General features: G+C 41.2%; 1 protein-coding gene across 2 annotated transcripts in view; it reads left to right on the top strand.

The window, feature by feature from the left end:
- lsamp (limbic system associated membrane protein) overlaps nt 1-25417 on the top strand; it is a 929375-nt gene that overhangs the window by 663754 nt on the left and 240204 nt on the right. The gene's annotated exons all lie outside the window — the stretch shown is intronic.

Here is a 25417-nt window from a genome sequence, read left to right as displayed (position 1 = left end):
TCGTCTTGAAACACAATGTTAACAATTCTGTTTAGCTAAATGATTCAGTTAAGGTAATGAGAAGTTCTGACACGTACCTTGCCTACAGGCATATCTAGTCATGTTCACTGAGACTTTTGCTAGCAAAGAGCTGTGGAGATTGAGCCATTGGATATATTTAAGGCTGTGATAGAGAGATTTTTGAAATATTGGGGAGCCGAGGTTAAGGGGAACAGGCAGGAAGTGGAGTTGAGGCCAAGATCAGATCAGCTGTGATCTTATTGAATGGTGGAGCGGACTTGAGGGGCCTGATGGGTTACTGCTACTCCTATTTCTTATGTTCTAAATCTCCATCTGGCTTCCAGAAAGAGTTGTTTAATTCTCAGTAAAAAATAAAAATAAGAAAGGTTTAAACAACAGTACATTTTTTGTCCTGGTTTCCATTTCATACACATCTACATACTTCATACTGCTTTTACAATATCACACCATCTATTGTTTTGTGTTCAGCTCTCTCACTAATGGAGAGCAGATATAATGTACCGTCTTTATAATTTACACATTTCAATGGATTACATAGATAAGTCTTGTTGCCTAGTTATATCAATCATATTAATTTCTTCATATTTATAGCATCTGATGTACAATTTGTAATGATATCAGACCTTGCCAAGCATAGAAGTATTTTTCTTTAGTTCTGTTGAAGAGTCATACGGACTCGAAACATTGACTGTGTTCCTCTCCGCAGATGCTGTCAGACCTGCTGAGTTTTTCCAGGTATTTTTATTTTTGTTTTTGTATAGAAGTATTCAATATTGATTAAGTTTGAGGTGCAGCCAATTAAAATCGCAAAAGGAAATAACTGAGCTATAAAAATATTGTGCTAATCATACACTGAGATTTATGAATTCAGCAAAAAGTTTCAATTTGCACAATGAGAAAACTTGCGTTAACATGCATGCATAAAAGAAAATGTCCATGAAATAATAATTTGTTTATTAAAGAAAGATGAAAGATGAAAGATTTGGAAGATTTATGTTCTGTAGGGAAATGCCTACTGTAGGAAAGGGATTTGTAAGAACATATATCGAGGTCAAGTGCAGAGGGACTACAGTGACAAGGCAGACTTCAGTTTCTGCGTGTTACTTTGCTTTCACATTTGCAAAATCATGCCTTTGCTCCCACTATCTTGTCTTTTTCAGAAGTGTTTTCATGAAAATCCTTAGGACACATGGGTAGTATTGCAATCTTTACAAAATCAATAAATATTTTTGTTTTATCTGCATTTCAATGATCACAAGCCTTAGAACAATTCTCATATTAATTGTCTAGAAAGATATCTTGTTGATTGGTAGAACAAAGTGTTGTTGAATTGGAATTGATTGAGATTAAGTTTCCAATTATGCTCCAAAATACAATAATGCTAGGATATGTGGGAATTGGAAATGTCAGCATCAGTGAAAGATGTTGTTCTGAGTTTGTTGTGAGACACATCGCCACAGAGAGGGGAGAGATGGATGGGAGTAATAAATCTTGTTTGATCGACAATGTGGCTGGGATGTTAACCATCACCTGGTTTCTGGGAAACTATGCTAGTGAGTTAATTTTCTGCCTGCACTTCTGGGTAGGATGTAGTGGTAAATCACAAGTTCTGGAGGCCACCTAGTAAAATAGTAAAGTGGCAGGAACAGAGGTTCCTAGCTACACATGGAAAGTGAAGAAAAAAAATTAAGCTTAGATCCTTGTGGCCTACTCAGGAGAGAATATGAAATTATGTGCCTTACTGCTCCAGAGGAAGTAAGTAACTTAAGGGATTTTAAACATCCACTCGCCCAATTTCTACTAAGCGGCTAGAATTGCCACTGTATCTGGACAATGAATATTACATGAGAAATGTTTCCATTTGTATCACAAATACTAATTTTTTAAAACTATGATATATGAATATCTGGAAATGAGCTACACAACAATGGGGCCAATTTTCATTAAGAGTGCTACCAGGCTGGTGCTGAATGGAGCAATCCAACTGCCTGCCTGATGGCAACAGCAAGAGGCCTGAAGCATTTTAATGGTTGAGCTTCATTTGAACAAGGCTTCACTGGAATGTCAAGCAATGTACAAAATGTGTGGCTGATTCAATATCGTTTGTTTTAAACCAGTGCCAAAAATTAAAATGACCCCCTCATATTCTGGAGGGATGTGACTAAATGGATCAATGAGTTTCTTCATCCAAGAATGTCCTGTGATGTTTGGATTTGAGCTATGCACTGTGGTGTAGTGCTTCCACTTTAGGTAGAATTGGCAATCTCGGTACAAATTCTTCTCAAAATTGCATTTGTTTTCTGAATTGAAGTTATGGTTCAAATCTCTGATCTTTGCATAATCAAAATGTAACCTTTTCCATGAACCAGCACAATTGCAATGTTGTAGAACATAATTATCTATCTTTTTCCCCTTACATTAAAAATATTCCTTGATGTACTGATGCACTGGAGTGCTGCTTTGGACTGCATTAGAATGCTTCAGTTAGAGTTTGGTGAGAGAGGGACTTTTAAGGGTTAATTTCTATCGAAGTCTAATATTTCTTTAATTTAGCAACTAACTAAAAGTTGCTCTTTGGGTTGGGGGAAGGTGAGTTTTAGTCCAGCTTGAAAACAAGGGATATACTGGCTTCTTGTAGTAGTGCTAGTAAATTAGTTAACTGGCTTTCAGAAGCTAGGTTCAGACAGCATAAAAGCAAGCCATTGACAGTGCTGCTTTTGTCTGCACTGGAGTGTTGCTTTATGCCTCATTAGAGTGCTTCAGTTGGAGTTTGGTGAGAGAGGGAGTTCCCTGAAGGGGGAAGGAAGGATCATTTTATTTTCTACCTTTCCTCAGTAAGAAGAGCAGCGGCCTTGGTAAGTAGGACCTGGTGAGTATTTCTTCTGTCCTTACTATTCTCTAAACTAGAGGAAGTAAAAGTAAGGGAGGTAATTTAAGGATAAGTCATGGCAGGGCAGCTCGGTCAAGTGGAATGCTCATCCTGTGTGATGTGGGAAGTCAGGGACACTTCCAGTTTCCAGGGCGACCATGTGTGCAGGAAGTATCTCCAGCTGCAGTTACTCAAAATCCATGTTTTGGAGCTGGAGCTGCATCAAGGGTCACTGTGGAGCATCCAGAATGATGAGATCTTTGCGGGTAGCACATATAGTGAGGTGGTCACACTGCAGGTAAAGAGTGCATGGCAGAAAGGGAATGGATGACCACCAGACAGAGTAAAAGCACTAGGCAGGTAGTGCAGGAGCCCCCTGGGTCCATCTCCCTCTCCAACATATTTTCTGGTTTGGATACTGCTGGGGGAGATGGTGGATGCAGCAAAAGCCAAGTCCATGGCAACATGAGTGGCTCAGCTGCACAGGGTGGGGGTGGGGGGGAAGAGGGGGAGATCAATAGTGATAGAGGATTCTATCATAAGGGGAACAGATAGACATTTCTGCGGTCGCAGATGTGACACCAGAATGATAAGTTGCCTCCCTATTGCCAGGGTCAAGGATGTCACTGAGCAGCTGCAGGACATTCTGAAGGGGGAGGGTGAACAGCCAGATGTGGTGGTCCATATCAGTTCCAACAGCATAGGTAAAAAGAGGGATGAGGTCCTGACAGCAGAATATAGGGAGCTAGGTAATAAATTAAAAAGCAGTAATCTCAAAGGTTGAATCTCAAGATTATTCCCAATGCCACATGTGAGCTAAATCAGGAATAGGAGAATAGGCCAGATGAATGTGTGGCTGGAGAGATGGTGTAGGAGAAAGGGATTTAGATTCCTGAGGCATTGGGACTGATTCTGAGGAAGATGGGACCTGTACAAGCTGGATATGGGTGCACCCGAGCAGGACCAGGGCTAGTATCCTTGCAGGGGTATTCAGTAGTGCTGTGGGGGAGGGTTTAAACTAGAGTGGTAGGAGGATGGGAACCTCAGTGGGGAAACACAAGAGAGGGAAACAAAGATAGGAATGAAAGACAGAACAGTAGAAAGCAAAAGTGGAAGGCAGAGAAAACAAGGGCTAGCAGCAAATAGGGCCTTTGTGCAAAAAAATATGTAAAAGTGTTAAAAAGTCAAGCCTAAAGGCATTGTATCTGAATGCATGAAGCATTCGCAATAAGGTAGACAAATTAACAGTGCAAATAGATGTAAACGGGTACAATTTGGTTGCAATTACGGAGACATGGCTGCAGGGTGACCAAGATTGGGAACTGAATATCCGAGGGTACTCAATATTTAGGACAGACAGGCACAAAGGAAAAGGAGGTGGTGTGGCATTGTTCGTTAAGGCTGAAGTCAGTGCGATAGTCAGAGAGGATATGGCTCAGAAAATCTGGATGTAGAAGTAGTTAACTGGCTTTCAGAAGCTAGGTTCAGACAGCATAAAAGCAAGCCATCGACAGTGCTGCTTTTGTCTGCACTGGAGCGCTGCTTTGAGCTGCATTGGAGTGCTTCAGTTGGAGTTTGGTGAGAGAGGGAGTTCCCTGAAGAGGGAAGGAGGGATCCTTTCATTTTCTACCTTTCCTCAGTAAGAAGAGCAGCAGCCTTGGTAAGTAGAGCTAAGAAGCAACAAGGGGCAGGAAACGTTAGTTGCCTATCAGCCTCCAAACAGTAATGATAAAGTAGGGGACGGCATTAAACAGAAATTAGAGCTGCATCTAACAAGGGTGCTATAGTAATCATGGGTGACTTTAATCTACATATAGACTGGACAAACCAAATTAGCAATTATGTGGCGGATGAATCCCTGGATTGTGCACGAGTTGATTTTTCAGACCAGTATGTCGAGGAACTGACTAGGAAACAGGCTATCCTAGATTTGGTATTATACAATGAGAAGGCTTTAATTAACAATCTTGCTGTGCGGGGTCCTTTAGAGAACAGTGACCATAACATGATAGGATTCTTCATTAGGATATAAAGTGAAGTAATCCAATCTGAAATGGGACTGAAAGCCGATAAATCGCCAGGACCCGATTATCTACACCCCAGGGTACTAAAGGAGGTGGCCATGAGAATAGTGGATGCGCTAGTTGTCATCTTCCAAAATTCTGTAGATTCTGGAACAGTTCCAGCAAATTGGAGGGTGGCAAATGTAACCTCACTATTTAAAAAAGGAGGAAGGGAGAAAACAACGAATTATAGACCGGTTAGCCTAACATCAGTAGTAGGGAAAATGCTAGAGCCTATTATAAAGGACGTGATAACAGGACATTTAGAAAATATCAACAGGATTAGACAAAGTCAACATGGACTTATGAAAGGGAAATCATGTTTGACAAACTTACTGGAGATTTTTGAGCATGTAACTAGCAGAATAGATAAGGGAGAACCATGGGATGTGGTGTATTTGGATTTTCAGAAAGCTTTTGGTGAAGTTCCACATAAGAGGTTAGTGTAAAAGTTAGTGTTAAAGCACATGGAATTATGGATAATACATTGGCATGGATTGAGAATTGGTTAGCAGACAGGAAACAGAGAGTAGGAATAAATAGGTCTTTTTTGGAGTGGCAGGCAGTGACTAATGAGGTACCACAGGGATAAGTGCTTGGGCCTCAGCTATTCACAATATATGTCAATGATTTGGATGAGGGAAGCAAATGTAAAATTTCCAAATTTGCTGCCAAACAAAACTTGGTGGAAATGTGAATGATGAGGAGGGTGCTAAGAGGCTTCAAGGCAATTTAGACAGGTTAAGTGAGTGGGTAAATACATGGCAGATGCAGTATAATGTGGATAAGTGTGAAGTTATCCACTTTAGCAGGAAACACAGAATGGCAGAGTATTATTTAAATGGTGATAGATTGGAAAATGTTGATGTACAAACAGACCTGGGTGTTCTTCTACACCAATCACTGAAAGCAAGCATGCAGGTGCAGCAGCAGTTAAGAAGGCAAATTGTATGTTGGCCTTCATTGCAAGGTGACTTGAGTACAGGAGCAAGGATGTCTTACTGCAGCTGCACAGAGCCATCGTGAGACCATACTTGGAGTATTGTGTGCAGTCTCCTTACCTAAGAAAGGATATACTTGCCATAGAGGGAGTGCAACAAAGGTTCACTAGACTGATTCCTGGGATGGCAGGATTATCATATCAGGAGAGATTGGGCCTAGCCTATATTCAGTGGAGTTCAGAAGAATGAGAGGACATCTCATTGAACATATCACATTCTGATAGGAATGGACAGACTGGATGCAGGGATGATGTTTCCTCTGGCTGTGGGATCTTGAACAAAGGGTCACAGTCTCAGGACATGGGGTCGGCCATTTAGGACTGAGATGAGGAGAAACTTCTTCACTCAGAGGGTGATGAACCTATGAAATTCTCTACCGTAGAAGGCTGTGGAGGCCAAGTCACTGAATATATTTAAGAAGGAAATAGATTTCTGGACTCTAAAGACCTCAAGGGGTATGGGGTGAGCGCGGGAGTATGGCATTGAGATAGAGGATTTGCATGATGATATTGAATGGTGGAGCAGGCTCGAAGAGCAGAATGACCTACTCCTGCTCCTATTTTCTATGTTTCTTATAACAATAACAAAGGGTTGTGGGGATCTGAAACTAATGGCTTGAAAGGGTGGAAGAGGCAGAAACACATCATATTTAACAATACTTGGATATGTTCTGAAACTGTTATAACCTACAGGGCAGTGGGATGCAAGGATTAGATTGGATCACTTTCTCTTGGCCTGCATAGACAGGATGTGCTGAATGACTCCCTTCTGTGTTATAAATTTTCTGTTTCTAATACTGCATACAAGAAATTATATGTGGAATGCCTTCAAAGAAAAAATTGAATTGTGAGGTTGAAAATATGATCTAGCCCTTTGGTGTGCTCCCACCATTCATGACCCCTTCTATTGCGAACTCATTTACCTGCACAAAGGTTTTTGCGCACCCAATCGCGGTTCACAGCCCCAAAACTTTGCTCATTCGCAATTTAGAATGTTAAACTCTCACCTTTCCCACATCTTTCCCATGCAGAAAGTGCGCACTGTGCATGTACCATCTCTGTGCATGTAGAAGTTTGCCCTTTCATGATTTTACCCTTTGCAAGATTTCGCGGAATGGAACTGCTGCAAATGGCAGGACTTTACTGCAGAGACTTCAGTTCACTCCAGGCTGCATATTATTCTTGTAATACCTACATATCCCTACATTACAACAGAGAGTACAATTCAAAAGTATTTCATTATCTATAAAGCACCTTGGGGTCGAGAAATGTGTGATACATAGAACCATTGAATGGTTACAGCACAGAAGGAGTCCATTTGGCCCATCATATCTCTGTTGGGTCTCTGAAGGAGCAATTCGCCCACTGCCAGCCCCTGCCTTTTCCTCATAGCCCTAATTGTTTTTTTCTCTTTTTCAGATAATGACCCAATTCCCTTTTGAAAGCCTCAATTGACCCTGCCTCCACCACCCTTTCAGGCAGTCATTCCAGATCCTAACCACTCACATCATGTCACTATTGCTTGTTTTGCCAATTACCTTAAATCGGTGCCCTCTGGCTCTTAATCCTTCCACCAATGGAAACAGTTCCTCTCTATCTATTCTGTCCACACCCCTGATGATTTTGAATCGCTCCATCAAATCTCCTCTCAACCTTCTCTTCCCCAAGGAGAACAGTCCCAACTTCTCCAATCTTTCTACGTAACTGAAGTTCCTCATCCTAGGAACTATTCTTCTGAAACTTTTCTGCATCCTCTCCAATGCCTTCACATCCTTTCTAAAGTGTGGTGCCCAGAACTGGAAGCAATACTCCACTTAAGGTCAAACCAGTGTTTAACATAACTTGTTTTTGTAATCTATCTTCCTATTGATGAAGCCCAGGATGCTAAGTGCTTTATTAACCACTATCTCAACCTGTCCTGACACCTTCAATGAGTTATGCACATATACACCCAGATCCCTCTGCTCCTACACCCCCATTTGAATTGTTCCCTTTATTTTGCATTGTCTTCTCATTCTTCCTACCAAAGTGAATCACTTCACATGTCTCTGCATTAAATTTCATCTGCCCACCCATTCCATCAACCTGTCTATGTTCTTTTGAAGCTTTACACTCTACACTCCTCATGATTCATAAATGCAAGTCTTTCTTTTTTTATATTTTGCAAAATTTGTGATAATGGTTGGATATAGTTTTAAATCTCCATTTTTGCCAACACTTTGTACTGTGGCATACACTAACAGTCAGTGTGCTGTGTGGGATGCAATAATACCATGCAGAGGATCAAGAATTGTGACAAGATCACTGCACATTTGTCAGTTTTTCACTTCTGTGAAGTAATGGTTAGTTTATGGAATTTCCATGCCCTTAAAATGCATGATAACACATTCTCAAATATACTTTGTTTTTATACAAAATGTATAGAGATTTTTTATTTAGCAAGACAGAGCTTTCTTGTTGGTAATTCACAGTATTTATTCACAGTATTTATTTCTGCTCTGCATTATTGGAGTAATTTGAATCTGCCATCATTATAGATGCTAAGTTGTTTTGTATGATTTCACATCACAAGCCAGAAAGCTAGATATGGCATGACACCAGATTTGGGTTCCTCTGGGTTTAGCTGCCAGGAAAACATTTATGGAAAATAACTTACCCAATAAAGATTGTAAATTCATATTCCATATAGCCCATCACATATGCTATTGTTAACATTTTCATCTCTTCTCTCGGTAACCTCTTCTAAAAGAAATAAAATGCAATTGTTTAAGATTAATTGAAACAACCAAGAAAGAAAATGATGGCAGGATTTATAAAAAGAATGCAGATTGCAAGCAACAGCATTAATTTTCCTTCAGTTTTAAATTACAAATAAATTAAGAATTAGCAAGCAAACTTCAAGGATGTCTTTGATCATAGTGTGTGAGTGATGCTCACTGAATGAAAGAACTGTCACCTTTATGAACATCTCAAATACCAGCTGTCAATCTGGCTCAGTAATTAGGGCTTTCAAGTAAAATACAAGCTGAGAATTTGATTTTGTTTTGAAAAAAAAAGAAAGAATTTTGCGAATGTAACCTCTCTTCTGTTTTTCTTTTACACCAGCAACCCTTAATTATTGTTTTATTCATTCCCTCATTTCTCTTTAAGGTTGTTCTGGCATTTGACCTGCATATTAGGATGCCTACACTGATATAGACTCATAGGGAGTAATTTTCATACCCACCACCCATTTCATGCTGAAAGTTATGGGTATTATGACTCTAATAAAATAATGTTAGTAACAATAGAAAGAAATGAAAATGAAGGCCAAATTTCTGTCATTGATTTTGGCTGGATCATATCAGTATACACTGAGAATCACAGCATAGCACTGAACACTCCATTCCTACTGAAGTCCAGACCACCGCCATTTTGGCATGCCCTTTATATTGGTAGCTCGGGCATTGGCAAAAACAAAAAGGTGTCTCATTAATCCATGCAAATCACAATCCTCTGTGTGATCACCCTTGAACTTTGCAAAAGCCTCTGTTTTATTTGGTGAATGCATTTTTAATTCCACAGTAAAACTAAGGAGTATTCTGAAAGGAGTGTAATGGGACTTCCTAGCAAGCACTTTAGTTCAAAGAAGTGCCCATGCGATCTGTGGTTGTTAAAGGGACGAAAGCTAAAAAGCAAAGAGTAAATAGAAAACTAATTGAATACCAAATTACAACTGGTCTCAAAACCCAAAAAGTCAAATGCCTATATGTGGAACAACCTGCAGTTGAGGGGAACAAAGGAGGCGCTTTAAAGACCTGTATGTTTAATATAGTTCAAAAAAGAACAGAAAGCTGAAGACAAGGAGAGCAGGAATTGTGAATTGGACAAGAATACTGCTGCTATTTCTGTTTTGCCAGAGGCAACCAGAGCTTTAAAGGGTTAAGAGAAATAAGTCTCCGGGGATTCTGTGTCATCATAGATAAGGACGTTCTGTAGGGGCGTACTATTTGGGTGTCGACTATATCCAAAAACCTTGGGTAGAATACAGCTGCTGGTGAAAACAACTCAAAGGCCAAATCCATTGAGTGGTAAGTGAAACATCCCACATACTGAAGGCGGAGTTGGAAAGACTGTGAGATCGCATATGTTGCCACATTTGTGTGAAAAGTGATGTAGGTCCTTGAGGCATATTTTTGTTGTATCAACTGGTTAAAGTGAAATTTATCTTTTTATTCGGAATATCATTCACCTGTTAATTAATGTTTAAATTATGTTGATTTTAGTTAGCTTGATACAGTAAAGGTTTTTGAAAGTGAAGTCTTGTCCGTCAGTTTCCTTTCTGTTGGGGCCATGAGTGTTCCTTTCTTTTAAAAAGTTGTCGGTCTCTACAGTGATCATAACATCTGACATATTTAGGATATACACTGAGCAGAGCAACATTTCAGAAGCCCTGTCCAGTGGAAATGTACAGACTGATTGTGGTCCTTAAAGTGACTGCTGGATGCCACTCCAGAAATGGACAAAGTCACTTCTTTGAATGATTTCCATGGGTCAAGGAAGCCCAAAATTATGCTGCTGCTCCCTTCGCAGGCCCCACCAACTATTGTCTGCTCCTCTTATGGAATTTATCCAGCCCTGCTTCATGTAGAAGGTGCCAAATTTCTTGCCCCCAGCTCACTGCTTGCACTCCTTATGCACGAGCAGCTTGGTGACAGCATGCTGATGGAGGCCAACCATGAGAATTGGATCAACATCTCACCAGTGTCATCAAATGGACAACAGGTAGAATGTACATGATGTCAGTGCAAAATTAAAATTGACCCCATACCAGGAGGAGGAGAGGATTGAGAGGGAGAGTGAAAGCAAGAAAACAAAGAATCAGTGGCAAGTCAAGTCGTCATAGGAAGAGAGAAAGCAGAAACAGACAGGGGAAATAATGGGTGGGAAAGAAGTGTAAGATGGACAAAGCAATGGGGCTAGATACAGAAAAAGAGAAAAATGTGACCGAGAAAGTGGAGAACAAAGGAACCAAGCCTAGAGGAAAGAATGAGATGGAGAGCAAGAAAGATGAAGAAAGAAATGACAAAAGTTGGAAAAAGAGAAACAGTGATGGAGACAGCATATAAAGGAGAACAGAAAGAGAAAGGGAAAGCATGAGAATAAATAAGAAAAATATTAACATATAGTGAAGGAGCAAGAAAGAAGGGAGAGAAATGATTGGAGAAGATGGAACTGGAGCAAGAGAGAAAGATAGAGAATAGGCAAAATTATTGCACACACAATGAAAAACAGAAGGATGATTTGCTATTCCAGATGTGGGGAAGTTTCTGTCTTCCGCTTATTATTTGATCCTGGCAGCAGGGATAATATTGGGATTTATCATGTGGGAAATTGTAATCATGAATGCCCATCGTGCTGCTTGTAGTATGGCAAGGCTTAAAGAGCAGCATTGTCAAAGGCCTGCAAGAAGTTTGCCTATGTTTTTCTTGGCTGTGGATTAAATTATTGCCTAAAGCAACCATAAGAGAGAGGGAGGCAAATAAAAGCAAATGAAAAACTGATTGCAAGCATTAGTGTAGAAATTAAATGATTGAACAATGCAAGTCATCGCTAGATAATAAATATACAGACACATAAATGCTGATTATGAAGCTTTGATTCAATTGAATGGTGCTGGTGACATAACAGTAAAAGTGAAACTCAGTCGTTTGTCAAGGTTAGCAACACCACCATCAGAATTTCCTGTTTTGTAGGATGTGGTGTACAGCATGGATGTCCCAAGAACTTAAGTGACCTTTGCTTGATGCCAGTCTTAAATTGGGGATTGGGCCTCATCTAAGCATGCCTGATGAACTGCCAACAGCTATTGTATATCCAGAGACTGCTCATCCAAATGGTTTTGAGCCACCTGCCTCAATATAAATGTCCTTCAGGTAAGTACTGGGGAAGGGGAGGAAAGCGGGAGAGAGGGCCATTGCAGCTAGTCTTTTCCATGGCAAATGGTTCCTACGCTACACCCATGCCAGGTGAAACTGGCTCCTGCTTTGCTCCCTGTGTCACCAATTTCCTGTGGGGTTCTAAACCAAAGTGTGCGGTCACTCTTTTACATCTATAGCACCCCTAGTGCCTAGGGCTGGCAAGTCACCTGAAAAACACTTCAATCCACTTTCAGGTTAGATCGCTCTTTGACGTCCTTGGGTTGAGGATATTGGTGCCTGTAATTGGACCACACTTCACCTGTTTTACTTCCATAACACAGGCATAGGTATATCTAATTTCTATCCCTGAATTTAGGATGTAAAATGCATATTGACAATGAAATTCCTCATCAATCAAATGGGTTTATGCAGATATTTTTCTGAAGTATCAAAGCACTAAATCCGACCTTGCTCAAAATCAGAACTGGCACTCAGTCCAGATGAACTCAGCTAGACCTTCCTACAAAGTTTTAGTGTGAAGCTTTCAATACTAAAATCCCAATAAATTTGACAAAATGGGTGAAATGAAACAGATTTGTATATGATCCGTAACCAGACAATTTTTTTGCACATTCTGTTGATCATCTTTTGAGCTGATAGTCTTCAGGTGAATCTTGCAGCTTAATGTTAGAGTGTAAAATAAAATTTTGCTAGGATAATTTTTCTAATCCTCAGGCCATTAATTTTCTCAATCAATATCAGATTCTAAAGGTGCTTGCAATTAATGTTTTAGTAGATTGGTGTCCTTTCTTGACTATAAATGGATTTGAATGAAATTAAAAATGGTGCCCCAAATCTTTCTGTCTCCAGATCATCAGAGACAGGACCTATGACAGAAGATGCACATCAGGACCCTGCGGGAGTCCTGACGCATGGACACATGTGGGAATTGCCCGGGAAGTTCAAACTTCAGATGAGCTATTTCCTTGCTGCCTGGGACCCTCCTGCAATGTCTCTGACTCTGAGCTCAGGGCGGAGATTTGGGCTACTTAACTGCATAGTTAGCCAGGAAATGTTAGACAGTTTAAAACCTGGTCTAACAGCTGGATAGCTCCACAAGCAATACCCCCAATCAACCCCCGACCACCACCCCAGACCCAACTACCCGCGATCCAACTTGATTACCCCCCGCTCGCCAAACTATCCTCCCACCTGACTACCCCCAACCTACCCAACTACAGCCTTGACCATGCCTCCACCCGACCCGACTACCCCAACCAGCCCGAACCAACTATCTGTCTACCCCCAACCAACTATCTGTCTACCCCCAACCACCTGCCCACTCATGTCACCCACCAATCCACCTCACCCACTTAGCCACTCACCCACCTTCTTACTCACCCACCTCATCCACCTCACCCACCTATCCATCTCACCCACCGACCCATGCACTTACTCACCCAGTCACCCATTCACTCACCCATTCACTTACCCATTCTCATTCATTAACTGACTGGAGCTATAAACATTTATCTAAATACTGCATCTACTGCCATAAAAGATGGGGCGTGTCTTCCCCCCCCCCCACCCCCACAACCTAACTCTGCTCTGCTCACTGTACTTGCCCTGGAGACACTGTGTTGCTGATTTCTCTGTCAGCCAGGATCAGAAGAAATGGGCAGAAGCACGAAAATCTTCGTGGACAGAGGCAATGTACCCAGCATTGGGCGATATCCTAAATGTGAGGATTTGAAATTTACAGTGTGCATCATTAATTGTTACTTTGCAGGATATTATGGGCCACAACTTACATTGCAGCCTCAAACACTCCAAGGACTAATTCTCATTTCCTGTGAGAAACGTTGAATAGCTTTTTGTAGTTCCCTAAACTTTGATTGTGCCTCTTCTTACTGTCATTCAGGAAAGATTATGTATCAATAGACAAAGGCTGATGCTACAGTATCTAGAAGGTTCTAAAAAATGCAACTTTTTGTATAAGTAAGCCATTCACTAATTATTATGTAGCCATATTTGCTTTCAATTTGTTGGGGAGAGAAATGTCTCCTTGGAAACACAACCTGACAAGAATGTGACAATTCCTCATAACAATTACTGCAGATTTTCAGATGGACAATGGAGATTATGGGCGTCTTTCGCTTTCTTCTGTCTCCTTCAAAAGTCGGAAAAAGCCATGCCAGCAGGCCAATGTATACAGGGTAAAACTAATGGTAAGGTTTATTTGCAGGTTAAATATTATAGAGACCCTATGAGACAAAGCAATTACGGAAAGAAGAATATTTTTACAAAACAATCAAAACAGTCCACAAAAGTTTAGAAGATCATTCTTAGCATGGCTTAACAATCAGGAGGTTCTTGAATAAAACAATTTTTCGTAGACCTTCATTCTGTGATATTGTATATAAGTGATGCAATTCCCAATGGATCCAAGAAGTTCATATCTCAATTAAATACTCGAATAGTCTGCACTTTAATTTATGGCATGGGAATTCTTCCTGTTAAATCCAGTACTTGGAAATCTGCTGTTGTAATTTGTAAAGTGGGGCATTACTGTGTGGCAGGGTATTATTGCAGCAATTTTCATCCTCATTTTCATGTAAGGAATGGGGCAGTAGGTCTGAAGTGCACCCGATATTGGCCATTGGATCTCTTTGGATTGGAAGTGATTGGGACAGAGGAGGGTTGATCAGGACTTTGGAATTGGGAGGGGAGGTTTCTAGACAGCAGTTGCAGGAGTGGTGCAGTGGCCCACAGTTTTAATGTGGGGTTTGGAGCAGCACACCTGTAGAGCCCGACTCCCCATTGAGGTAATTATAATCTTTTCCAAATTTACCTTTTTGGATGGTGTCTTCTGACAGTTCATTTAAGGACTGGAAGAAGACTTGATTTTCCTGAATGCAGCTGGCCCAATGGTGGTTGCATACAGGAAATCCTAATTTTACACCCGACCTCGAAAAAGGTGTATACACAGGTGTAGACCTTGGATACCTTTTTTTTTGCCTGTGCCAATATGGTGGGCATTCCACCTTCAGTTTGTAATGCACATGTGGTTCACAATTGCCATATTGGATCTTAATTAGTCCAGGATATCGCATTGACGTAGATTGATATTACAGAGTACCTACCTTTTGTATGAGGTGATCTCTGCCCAGCAAGAACCAAATCCAACTCTCTCTGGAGCAAACCTGTGTACACTGAATGAACCAAAAGCCTTTCCACAGGTCCACTATTTTTTTGGAAGTAAAGAGCTGCCTAATATTGAACATAGTTCCTTCCTTACATAGTTTGTAAGTGTGGCCCTGGTTCTCTTTAACTTATCCAGTTGAGAGAATTAGTCCACATGAACATATTGTAGCCCATTCTTGATACACCTCAATCAAATCTTCCCTGAATATGCTGCCCTAAAGTACATGGACTCAGCTTTTTGGATCTATCTGGGTAACAACGGTGTTTAAATTGGGAATTCATCTTGTGGCTCTCCTTTGAAAGTCTCAGTGTCCCTTAGCCTGTGAGAAAGCCAAAACTGAACACTGCATTCTAACTGATGCCTAACCAAGGTCTTGTACAGGGTAAAATTGGTGCACTTTAAATTGTAGTGCGTTGTCCTGTGAGTGCAATCTAGAACCCCATTAGCCTTAGCTATACTGCAGCTTAAAGGCATTGCAATGAACCTTTAGAGAGTGATACACTGTCTTCACAGCTGGCTTCAGTTCTGTTCCCTGTGGTACATATGTATATTTAGCATCAGATCTGCCTACATGCAAAACACTGCACTTTTTAAGTTAAACATCATCTGCCATGCACCAGTCCATTCCCCCAACACATTGAGATCTACTTGCAGAAGTTCTACCACTTGCACATATCTTGGTATCACCCACAAACTTGGCAATTATTCCCAAATGCATCTACATCTTGGTCATTAATGAAAGCTGTAAATAACAAAGGCCATAATATTAATCCATGTGGGACGCCACTAATAGCAGGTCTTCAAACATTCAAATCAACTGACAACAGCTTGCTATCTACAGGAATTCAGTCAATTCTCAATCCTCCACAGCAGTTAGCACTAATTCTATCACCTTCTGTCTTGTACAGAAGCTTCTTGTAGGGGGTTCTCATTTCTCCTGTTTTTGGTGGGAGTCTACCGGAATGGGCAACTGATCTCCTGATCACTGCTGCTGGCGATTGGAGAGAAACTGGTCATGTACGCATGGCTTGTGCATGCACAGTGTCTTGTGGCTTGCAACCAATCCATGTCCTCTAAGGCCTGCTGGTCCCCACTTATTTGGAAACACTGTGAGCATGACAGCATCAAGACCAACAAAAATCGCCTGGAGATTTTGTGAATCCTGAGAGAGCAATGGGGAGGGAGGGAGAGAGAAGCACAAACTGGAAGAGAGAGAAAGACATACAAACTGGGAAAGAGAGAGAGAGAGAGCAAAAAGCGGAGGGAGAAAGACACACACACAAAATGGGGAGAAGAGATGCATATAATGGGGAGGGAGAGTGAGAGGGCAGCACAAACTGGGAAGGGAGAGACAGAATAACATGAAATGAAGATGGAGAGAGACAGCAACACTAACTGGAGGGAAGAAAAGTTCATGTTGGCCTATGATGTGTGTTATTGTATAATGTGGTTTATCCTGGGAGTCAGGTAGCTTTGGTACTGCTCCCAGAGGACTGAACCTCATCTCCCTGAAGCTGGGCTGTAGCAGGGTGTAAGAGTCAATGGATTGAATTGTTTCTTCTTTTTTTTTGCCTTATTTATTGTTTTTGTAACTTGTGTAAAAAGTCAGAAAATTGTATGAAAACTAGTTTTTAAGTTTTTTATATTTATGATGTTTTTCTTGAACACTGTTTTTCCTTGCAGTCAATATCATGGAAACATCACAAAATTTGTTTTTTATTTAATCTCAATAATCTCTTAAATCTTTCTGTTCTTTTGTGTTCCTTCTTTGATACATAAATTATGTTATTCGTCTCACTATAAAAAAAAAGTCAAATATGGTTTTCAACGCTTGGAGTACTGAGCCCTCAATTCCGATAAGTGCAATAATCCCTGCAGTGGGCAAATGACTTGTGTTCAAAGCTCAAGGAATAGGCTGAACCAGAGTTGCCAGCCCTATTCTTGTGCATACCTTATCAAAATCCTTCTGAAAGTCCAAATAGAAATGTGCATCCTCAAATCTGGTGATTTCTTTGAAACATCCTATCAAAATTTTAAGACATGACCTTATTTTCCAGAGGCATGCTCGGCATCATTGATAGGGCTTTCTCTACCTGAATGATCATACAAGACATCTCTAATAATCTTTACTTACGTCAAGCTAATTGACCTAAAGTTACCCACTTCTGCGTTATCACTTATTTAACAGTATTCTCCCAGTCTAGGAAACAGCCCCTGTCTCCCATGGGCTATTAATGACACAGTTAAATGACACACCTGTCCCATTTCTAGTGAATACAATCTTGGCTGGCAGCCTGATCGATTTTAAGATTCCTTATTCTAATTGAGATAATATCAGATTAATATCAATACTTTTATTGTTATCAGCAGCATCTACTTTGGTTTATTTTAACAATTGAGATCATCATCAAGAGTAAAGGGTGCTCATTTGGTACCCCTGCCTTATACTGAGAGCCCATTTGAACAAGTCCTTGAGAATCTTTCAGTGGCCCAATGTAATCGTTGATGGTCCTCTGACTCTTAATGTAGCTGAAAAAGCTTTTAACATTACTTTTACAATCATCCACTCTCTTTTCCATTAACCTTTTAGCTGATGTAATAGCAACATTAGTTTTCTTTTAACCGTTCCATTACTTGAGATAGGAGAGAGAAAAAGACTGGGGCAGAGGATTGAAAAGCAGTTTATGCATTCATTTTTTTAAAGTTGAATTTCGAAAGCAAAAATAGTCAGAGGGAAACGTATAGGAAATGAGGATAGGAGGTGATGTGGAAAAGGAAAATTATTTGATTGTTAGTGTCTCTCTGGTTTTTTGTCACTTGTCCTTGTGGGGAACAGTGGGGATGGGGGGAATGGATGAAGGTTTAAAAGTGATGTGAGTGGCAGCAGAATGAGGAAGAGGGCGAGATGTAGGATTGAGTTGTTCAAGGGGGAATAGATAGAGGTAGTAATGGAAGTGAAGCAGGTAGGAATGGGAATCAGTTCTGGGAAGGCGAAGAGGTAGGGGACATAATAAGGGCAAAAGAGTAGGGAGGGCATGGGAAGAGAGCCCATGATGGGCACATTAAAGGTCAAATTAATCTTCAACAATGGCACAAAATGCATGATGAATTACAGCTAGTTTCATACTCCACCCAGTTTTATTTTCCATTGGTTTCAACAATTCTGTCACATTTAGGAGTTGTTAAATATTTAATTTAGGTGAGGATTTTTGGTTTAATTTCTATTTCTCAGGTTCACGGTATTAAAGGTTACTTCATAAACGTCCTGCAACTATTCTGAGTGTTATAAAGGTAAGACAACAAAGAGGAACTTAGTGAGCTTTGGAAGCCCAGGAGAAGGAAAAGGCTGAATGCAAGCTTGCAGAAAAAAATAAGAGATGTTGGAGCGCCAAAAACCTGAAATGTTCTGAGAGCCAGCAGGGTAATTTTAAAAAAGGGGTAAAAAATAATATATACAGACCAATCAAAGAGTCCGGAAAACAATAACTATCTAAGAAGAAAGCATTCTTAAACAGTGCAATTGTATAAAGAGCTAAACCATAGATGTGAGTCCAGTCATTGAGAAGTAAGATAAAGTAAAGCAGAACAGTCAGAAGATGTTAGAAGTTAAAAGAACGGGACCTCTATGAAAACTCTACATGGAAATGTAACTGGTGGCCTGAATGACAGATTGTAAAATAAATCAGGAAATAATTAGAATGTAATCCAAACTATAGAATCAAAAGGGAAAGGCCCAAGCATTCAGATAGCTGCACAAACAGCCATGCTAAGTATACCTATTTTTAAAGAATTCCTTCATCTGCCCTCAGTTACACAATCTTACTTAAAGGGAGCAAACATCAGTCTGATAGGTAGAGATCTCCCTGGATATGTGAATAATATGCCATGGTTTACCCAGTGCAGAGGTGATTTGCAACCAAATATTCTGGCTGAAGCTGGTGAAACTTGCTCTCTTGAAGAAGCATCGGGTAATAATTTATTGTTATATTGTATCTCCCAGTCTAAAGGAGCAGTCTCATGGTGGTGCTAAAGTCCTAATTACTCCACATCAGAGAGAATCAAAGTATTTGATTAACTCTTGAAAAGACATTTTGACAGACACTTTTTTGTTTGTTGCACAACACTGTGGGATGCATATGGTAATAAATTAGGAGAATATTTCCACAATGGAATTAACATCCATGTATCTGACTATACAAATAATTGATCAGTGTTCACAGTATTGCCTAAAAAGCTTCAGAGCACAAGCCATTGGCAAAACCTATAGATAAAAACAAAAAACTACTGCGGATGCTGGAAATCCAAAACAAAAACAGAATTACCTGGAAAAACTCAGCAGGTCTGGCAGCATCGGCGGAGAAGAACTTCTGTTGAAGGGTCACGAGGACTCGAAACGTCAACTCTTTTCTTCTCCGCCGATGCTGCCAGACCTGCTGAGTTTTTCCAGGTAATTCTGTTTTTGTTTTGGCAAAACCTATAGTTTGTTTTCCATTTGACTGCATTAGCAAAGCTAATAAAATAGTAAGGTCATGGTTGACCATGTCACCCATTTTGCAGTTTAGAAGATTCTACTTTCCTATAGTAATTAAAATCATTTGAAATGGTTGCCTTCCACAGAAACCAATGAAAATTGCAGTCCAAAACTTTCACCCTAATTTTATTTTTTAGAGGTTGTTGATGCAGCAATTTCTATGAGTAAATTTAATGGGATGTATTTAACAGGATGTTACCAGTGTCACCAAAATAGCTCACTGGATGACATTGCTGGAATATTTTGGTAAGATGTTGTTCCCACTAATTACTGAATGGTCTGTCACAGGGTTATTACTAAATACGTTACTGGTCTAGAAAATCCATGGAATTTGATGTAGTTCCCACTGTATATACATGTTCATGGAATATGTTATAACATGTGTATACAGTGGGAAATAAAACAAATGAATGCTGCTGCCATGTTATGAGCTCTTCTTCTGTACTTCTGGGAGGATATAATCAAAAGATTCTCATGTAGATGGAACTAAGATGACCTGAATGAATTTCCTTATCTATTTATGTATTATCTTATTATCGTATTTACCTTTTGATGTATCAGTTGATCCTTCTCTCATTTTGAGCTTCCAACCTCACTGTCTCCATCATAACCATGCTTGCATATTAGTTCATCTACTGATACAATACTACTGCAGTTTGGATCTTCTTCAAATGCTTTTGCTGTGTGTCCAACACATGCTCCCATAGTCAATCCTATGCTTCCTCTGAACTGAAACGCATATTATTTTCTGTAACGTAACATGAAGCTGGATTTTATGGCCACAAATTGGGTGGGCCAGCGCCACCCCCTGCTTACATAAAATGTGACATGATGATGTTGGGTCGGCAATCCAATGCCATCATGGCAGGAAGGTGAGCGGGTGCTGAAATCGGAAGCTTACCTGCTCTTGAAAAAGAAAATTAACAAGCTACTGAGCGTGTTAAAGGCTCAATTGGCTGCAATTTTTCGTTGCCCACTCAACGGGCTGAATTTTTCCATCAGCGAGCAGGGGTGGGGCCCGCTCGCCGACGCGAAAATGACGTCATCCCGCCCCATTTAAATCTTCAGGAAGGCGGGGGCACAGCGAGATCAGCTGTCCACCCGCTGACCTGTTAATGGCCAATTGAGGCCATTGACAGGATAATTAAAACAATTAAAGGACCTGCCCGTCCAACCTTAAGGCTGGTGGGCAGGCTGGGAGCCCCAGCGGCCTTCTGAAAAAACATGAAACCTCATCCACCGGCAGGATGAGGTTTCTTGCAGGGTTTAAAAAGTTTATTAAAGTTTCAGTGAAATTTATTAACATGTCCCATCTCATGTGACATTGTCACATGAGGGGGACATGTTAAGGATTTTTTTATTTTTCTATTTTTAAAGTTTATAAAGCTGTCAGCGATCTCCCTGAGGCAGTACTTAGCCTCGGAGATGTGCGCTCTTTCGTGCACATGCGTGAAAGAGCGCACTCTCGCATTTGGGGAATCCCCCCCCCCGGCCCGCACAGGAAGAGCATAGCACTTCCTGCCGGGTGTCACGCTGGGTGGGCCTTAATTGGCCCGCCCACTTAAAATGGCGGCGGGGCCCGCTTCTCTGGCGGGGATCGGCTCCCCGCCCGCCGGAGATTGGGTCGGGCCCGCCCGCCCGACAGGCAGAAAATTCTGCCCAATATTTTAGTTGTTGGACAGGATAAAGTTTGGGAGTGATTTATGCCAGGTGTAAGAAGGTGGTACAAGGGTGGATGAAAAGGCCTGCAAACGGGACCAGGGCTGCATGTAGCAGCAGTGTTTGCTGGTGAAGGTCACACATTGGGTGTTATTAGACTTCACTTAGTAACTGTGTTTAGGCTGCTATAACAAATAAGAAGAGAGTGAGAGGGCAGGAGGTTCTTAAACTGGTGGCTGTGACCGACTTCTAGTTCACGGCATAGCCCCTCTCCCACCCGTATTATCAAGTCTATTCACAGACAACCATTCACAGAAATAAGCTGCACACAGTTATTAAATACAGTTTAAACAATGCAACAGCTTGAAAGACTTAAATAATCATTTAATTACATGGTTTCAGATGTATTGGAGGGCACAGTAGCAGCAGGTGCTTCAGTACTTGCTCCCATTGCCACCAGGGTTCTTTCACATTAAAAAAACAAATATGAGCAAAGAGCTATGGGTCTGAATTTTGCGCTTGTCGGGTGCATGCGATCGGTGGGCCGAGGAGCGGATGGGAAACGGGCCCATGACCATGGTCGCCCCCTGGCCGCAATTTCACCCAGGCTGGCCAATTAACAGCCAGCCAGCATGAAAAGCACCCTGAGAAAGGCTTATCACTGCCGGTGGGGCGGGGAAGAGGGCGGGTGCCGACATCCCTGTGGGTGCTGGTGAGCGCTTTCACTCAGCTTCCTGAAGGCAGACAGCTGCCTCAGGGAGCTGCAGACCTCCAAGTAATAAAAGAAAGCACAAAAATGTTTCAAAAAATGTCCATGCAGCACAATCAAGCACCTGAAAGCTTACCTCATAAAAATGCTATACCTAGATATTTCTTTCTATTTTATATCCTAACTGAGGTTTCATCCCTCCCTTGGATAAGGAAATGATTAAAACATTAATTCCACCCCTCCCATTTTGCCCGTGCATTGAGCTAAAAATTGCACAGGCAACGTAAAATCGTGGTCAGTTGGCTTTTTAATGACCTCAATTGGCCCGCTAATTGTCAGCGAGCGCTGCTCCAACTCCTGCGTATACCTGTCGAGCATGTTGCGCATGCCTGTCGAGCATGTTGCACATGTGCACAATGTCATTGAGACGCACACCCAACATCTTTTTACGCAATTTTAGGTGAGTTCAGGTTGGGTGCGCATCCGACCTCGGAACGCAAGATTCAGACCATGGAATTGTTATATTGCTATATTATTCCAATATGATTTAGGAACCATATCTTCGTGAGTACGTATACATAAGTATCCAGAATGCCACATCACTCGCTACTGCACTACAGGCTATGTATCGTACTAACAATGTATCAGTCTGCAGTTCATGATGTGAACTGAGAAATACATTTAATGGAGCTCCAGCGTTTGAATTTATAACGATGACTGTTTTGAACTTCTGGGAACCATAAGACATAACAGGAATCTGAGGAATAAGCAACAATGAGCACATTGCCCATTTTTAGTGCAGCTCTGAAGATTTCTACCACTTCCAAAAACAAAGTTGGGAAAAAGGCCAATTTAACATGTTAAGACTATTAAAGATGAAAATAAGAAGCGTTTTGCAGCAGCAGCCACATCGAGATTAAACATTTTACTCCTAGTTAGAGCTTCACTTAGTGAATTTGATGAAGGATAAGGTTTTGGAGTGTATATCCAAGAACATTGTGTGTAATAGTTAGTGGTGGATAGATTATGTTGGAGAAGAAGTAGAAAAGGAAGTTATTTCAAAATGTGATTGCAGGGGATGCATACTTCAGGTACTATTCCATGCAACAGGTATACTAGAGTTGAGTCAGCCAGCCATGCCTCATTGAGGCTCTGATCCCACAATCTACGACTGAGCTGTATCAATTGCTCTCAAGGATCTACAATACCAAACACGATGCAATGCACGACCATTGATGGCGAAGGTCAGCAATGTGCCCTCAATTTTAATATCACTGCGGCTGTTCCGGCACCTTCAGGTGACTTTACTGTATTAGCTGCTTTGTTTACATGGCTTTCAGACAGTTGATGCTTTATTTTCTGCACAATAAAAGAAAAAAATTATTTGAAGGTATATTAAAAGTGGATTAATTTTATGAAGTTTTGCAGTGCTGGGTGTTGTATATGTTTTGCTATCAACTTTTCCCCGTGTTGTTATTAACTGCATTATGTTGGTTGTGGATGTGTTTTATTCTCTGCCCATCTCAGCTCATGACTGTACAACTGTCCATTCCTCAACTCCACGCTCACAAACAGCATCAACATATATCTTCTCTGATAATGTCCCTACTTTCTTTAAAATGATTCTATCATCTGCATCCATCAAATCATCCACCTTCAGATACTTTATTCTCTTGATGCTCAGTTATTATGTACTTCAGGCATACTGATGGTTAATTAGTATCTCCTTGTTCTGACAAAAGAACACAGAATACAAGATTAGTATTTTAAACCACATCTGTTTAGACATTGTATTCTCATTACATGTTCTACTATTTTTAAAAATGATTTAGTCATGGTGTACGGGTGTCGCTGGCAATAGCACCATTTATTTTCCATTCCTAACTGCCCTTGAGAAGCTGGAGGTAAACCCCCTTCTTGAGCCATCCGTGTGGTGACAATACTCTCACAATGCTGTTTGGGAGGGAGTGATTCCAAGTAAGGATGATGTGTGGCTCAGTGAGGAACTTGGAAGTGATAGTGTTCCTATGTGCCTGTCGCCCTTGTCCTTCTAGATGGAAGATGTCAGGGCTTTAGAGTGCTGTTGAAGAAGTCTTGGCATGTTGCTTTTCGTGCACCTCATAGATTGTCCACATTGCACCCACCTTGCACTGATGCTGGAGGGAGTGAATGTTTAAGGCATTGGATTGATTGATGATCAAGTGTGTTGCTTTGTCTTGGATGAAGTCGAGCTTCTTGAGTGTTGTTGGAGTTGAGTTCATCCAGCAAGTGGGGAGTATGCTATCACACTCTTGACTTGTTCCTTGCAGATGTTGAAAAAGCTTTGGGGAGTCAGGAGCTGAGTCACTTACTGAAGAATTCCAAGCCTCTGACCTGCTCTTGTAGCCCCAGTATTTGTGTGGCTGGTCTAGCTGAGTTTCTGATTGATGGTGACCCCCAGGATGTTGATGGCATGGGATTTAGCCATGGGTAAAGTCGTATAATATCAAGGAGAGGTGGTTAGGCTCACTTGTGTGAGAGATAGTCATTGTCTGGTACATGCGTGCCATGATTGATACTTGCTACTTATCAACCCATTCCTGAATGTTGTCCAGGTCTTGCTGCATGAGGGAAAAAACTGTTTTATTATTTGAGGAATTATAAGTGGAGCTTAATACTGTGCTGTCACCAGCAAATATTTCCATTTCTGACCTTATGATAGAGAGAAGGTCATTGATGAAGCAGCAGAAGATAGTTGGGCCAAGGACATTGCAGGAACTCCTGCAGCAATGTTTTGGAGTTGAGATGGCTGGACTCGGACAACCACAACCATCTTCCTTTGTGCTAGGTCAGATTCCAACCAGTTGTATGAATGTGCTCATGTAAAATATCATGTGAATCATAGAAAGTATAATTAATCTGCTTCAGACCAGTAATTATATGTCAGGTTGGCTCAGCCCATCTAAAATCTTCAGTCAAAATGGCATGGGGTCAAGTCCTACTAAGGCCTGTTGTTCATAGCACGCCATAATGAACTATGGGAATGCCAGTGGCAAGAAGGCCTTCAGGCCAGGCATTCAATGGATGCATTAAGGCCTCAAATACGTAACAAGGCATTTTACCTGCCGGCTGAAATGGCAGCTTTCCATGTTGTATTGTTCCAAACCCGCCGCATTTATTATGTATTCCCAGGATACCCCCCATTTCCATGGCAGGCAGGCTTCGATTCGCCTGCCACACCGTCACCTCGCGGCTTCATCATGCCAGGCACTAGATTTAAAGTGCAGCCGCGCTCAGTGCTTCCAGTCCAGGACTGCAACAAAGAAGACATGGCCCCAAAAGGCAAGAAGATTGCAGCCCTCGAGCACCTTTTGGATGCCATGGAGGCCCGTTGTGATATCATCTATCCCCACTCTGGCCACAAGAGGGGCAGCTACATTACCTCTCTGGCTTGGTAGGCAATGGCAGTGGTGATCAGTGC

The sequence above is a fragment of the Cetorhinus maximus genome, chromosome 16 (genome assembly GCF_964194155.1).
Source record: "Cetorhinus maximus chromosome 16, sCetMax3.hap1.1, whole genome shotgun sequence".
NCBI lineage: Eukaryota > Metazoa > Chordata > Chondrichthyes > Lamniformes > Cetorhinidae > Cetorhinus > Cetorhinus maximus.
The sequence above is the reverse complement of the archived record's forward strand: the minus strand, read 5'-3'. Positions and strand labels throughout refer to the sequence as shown.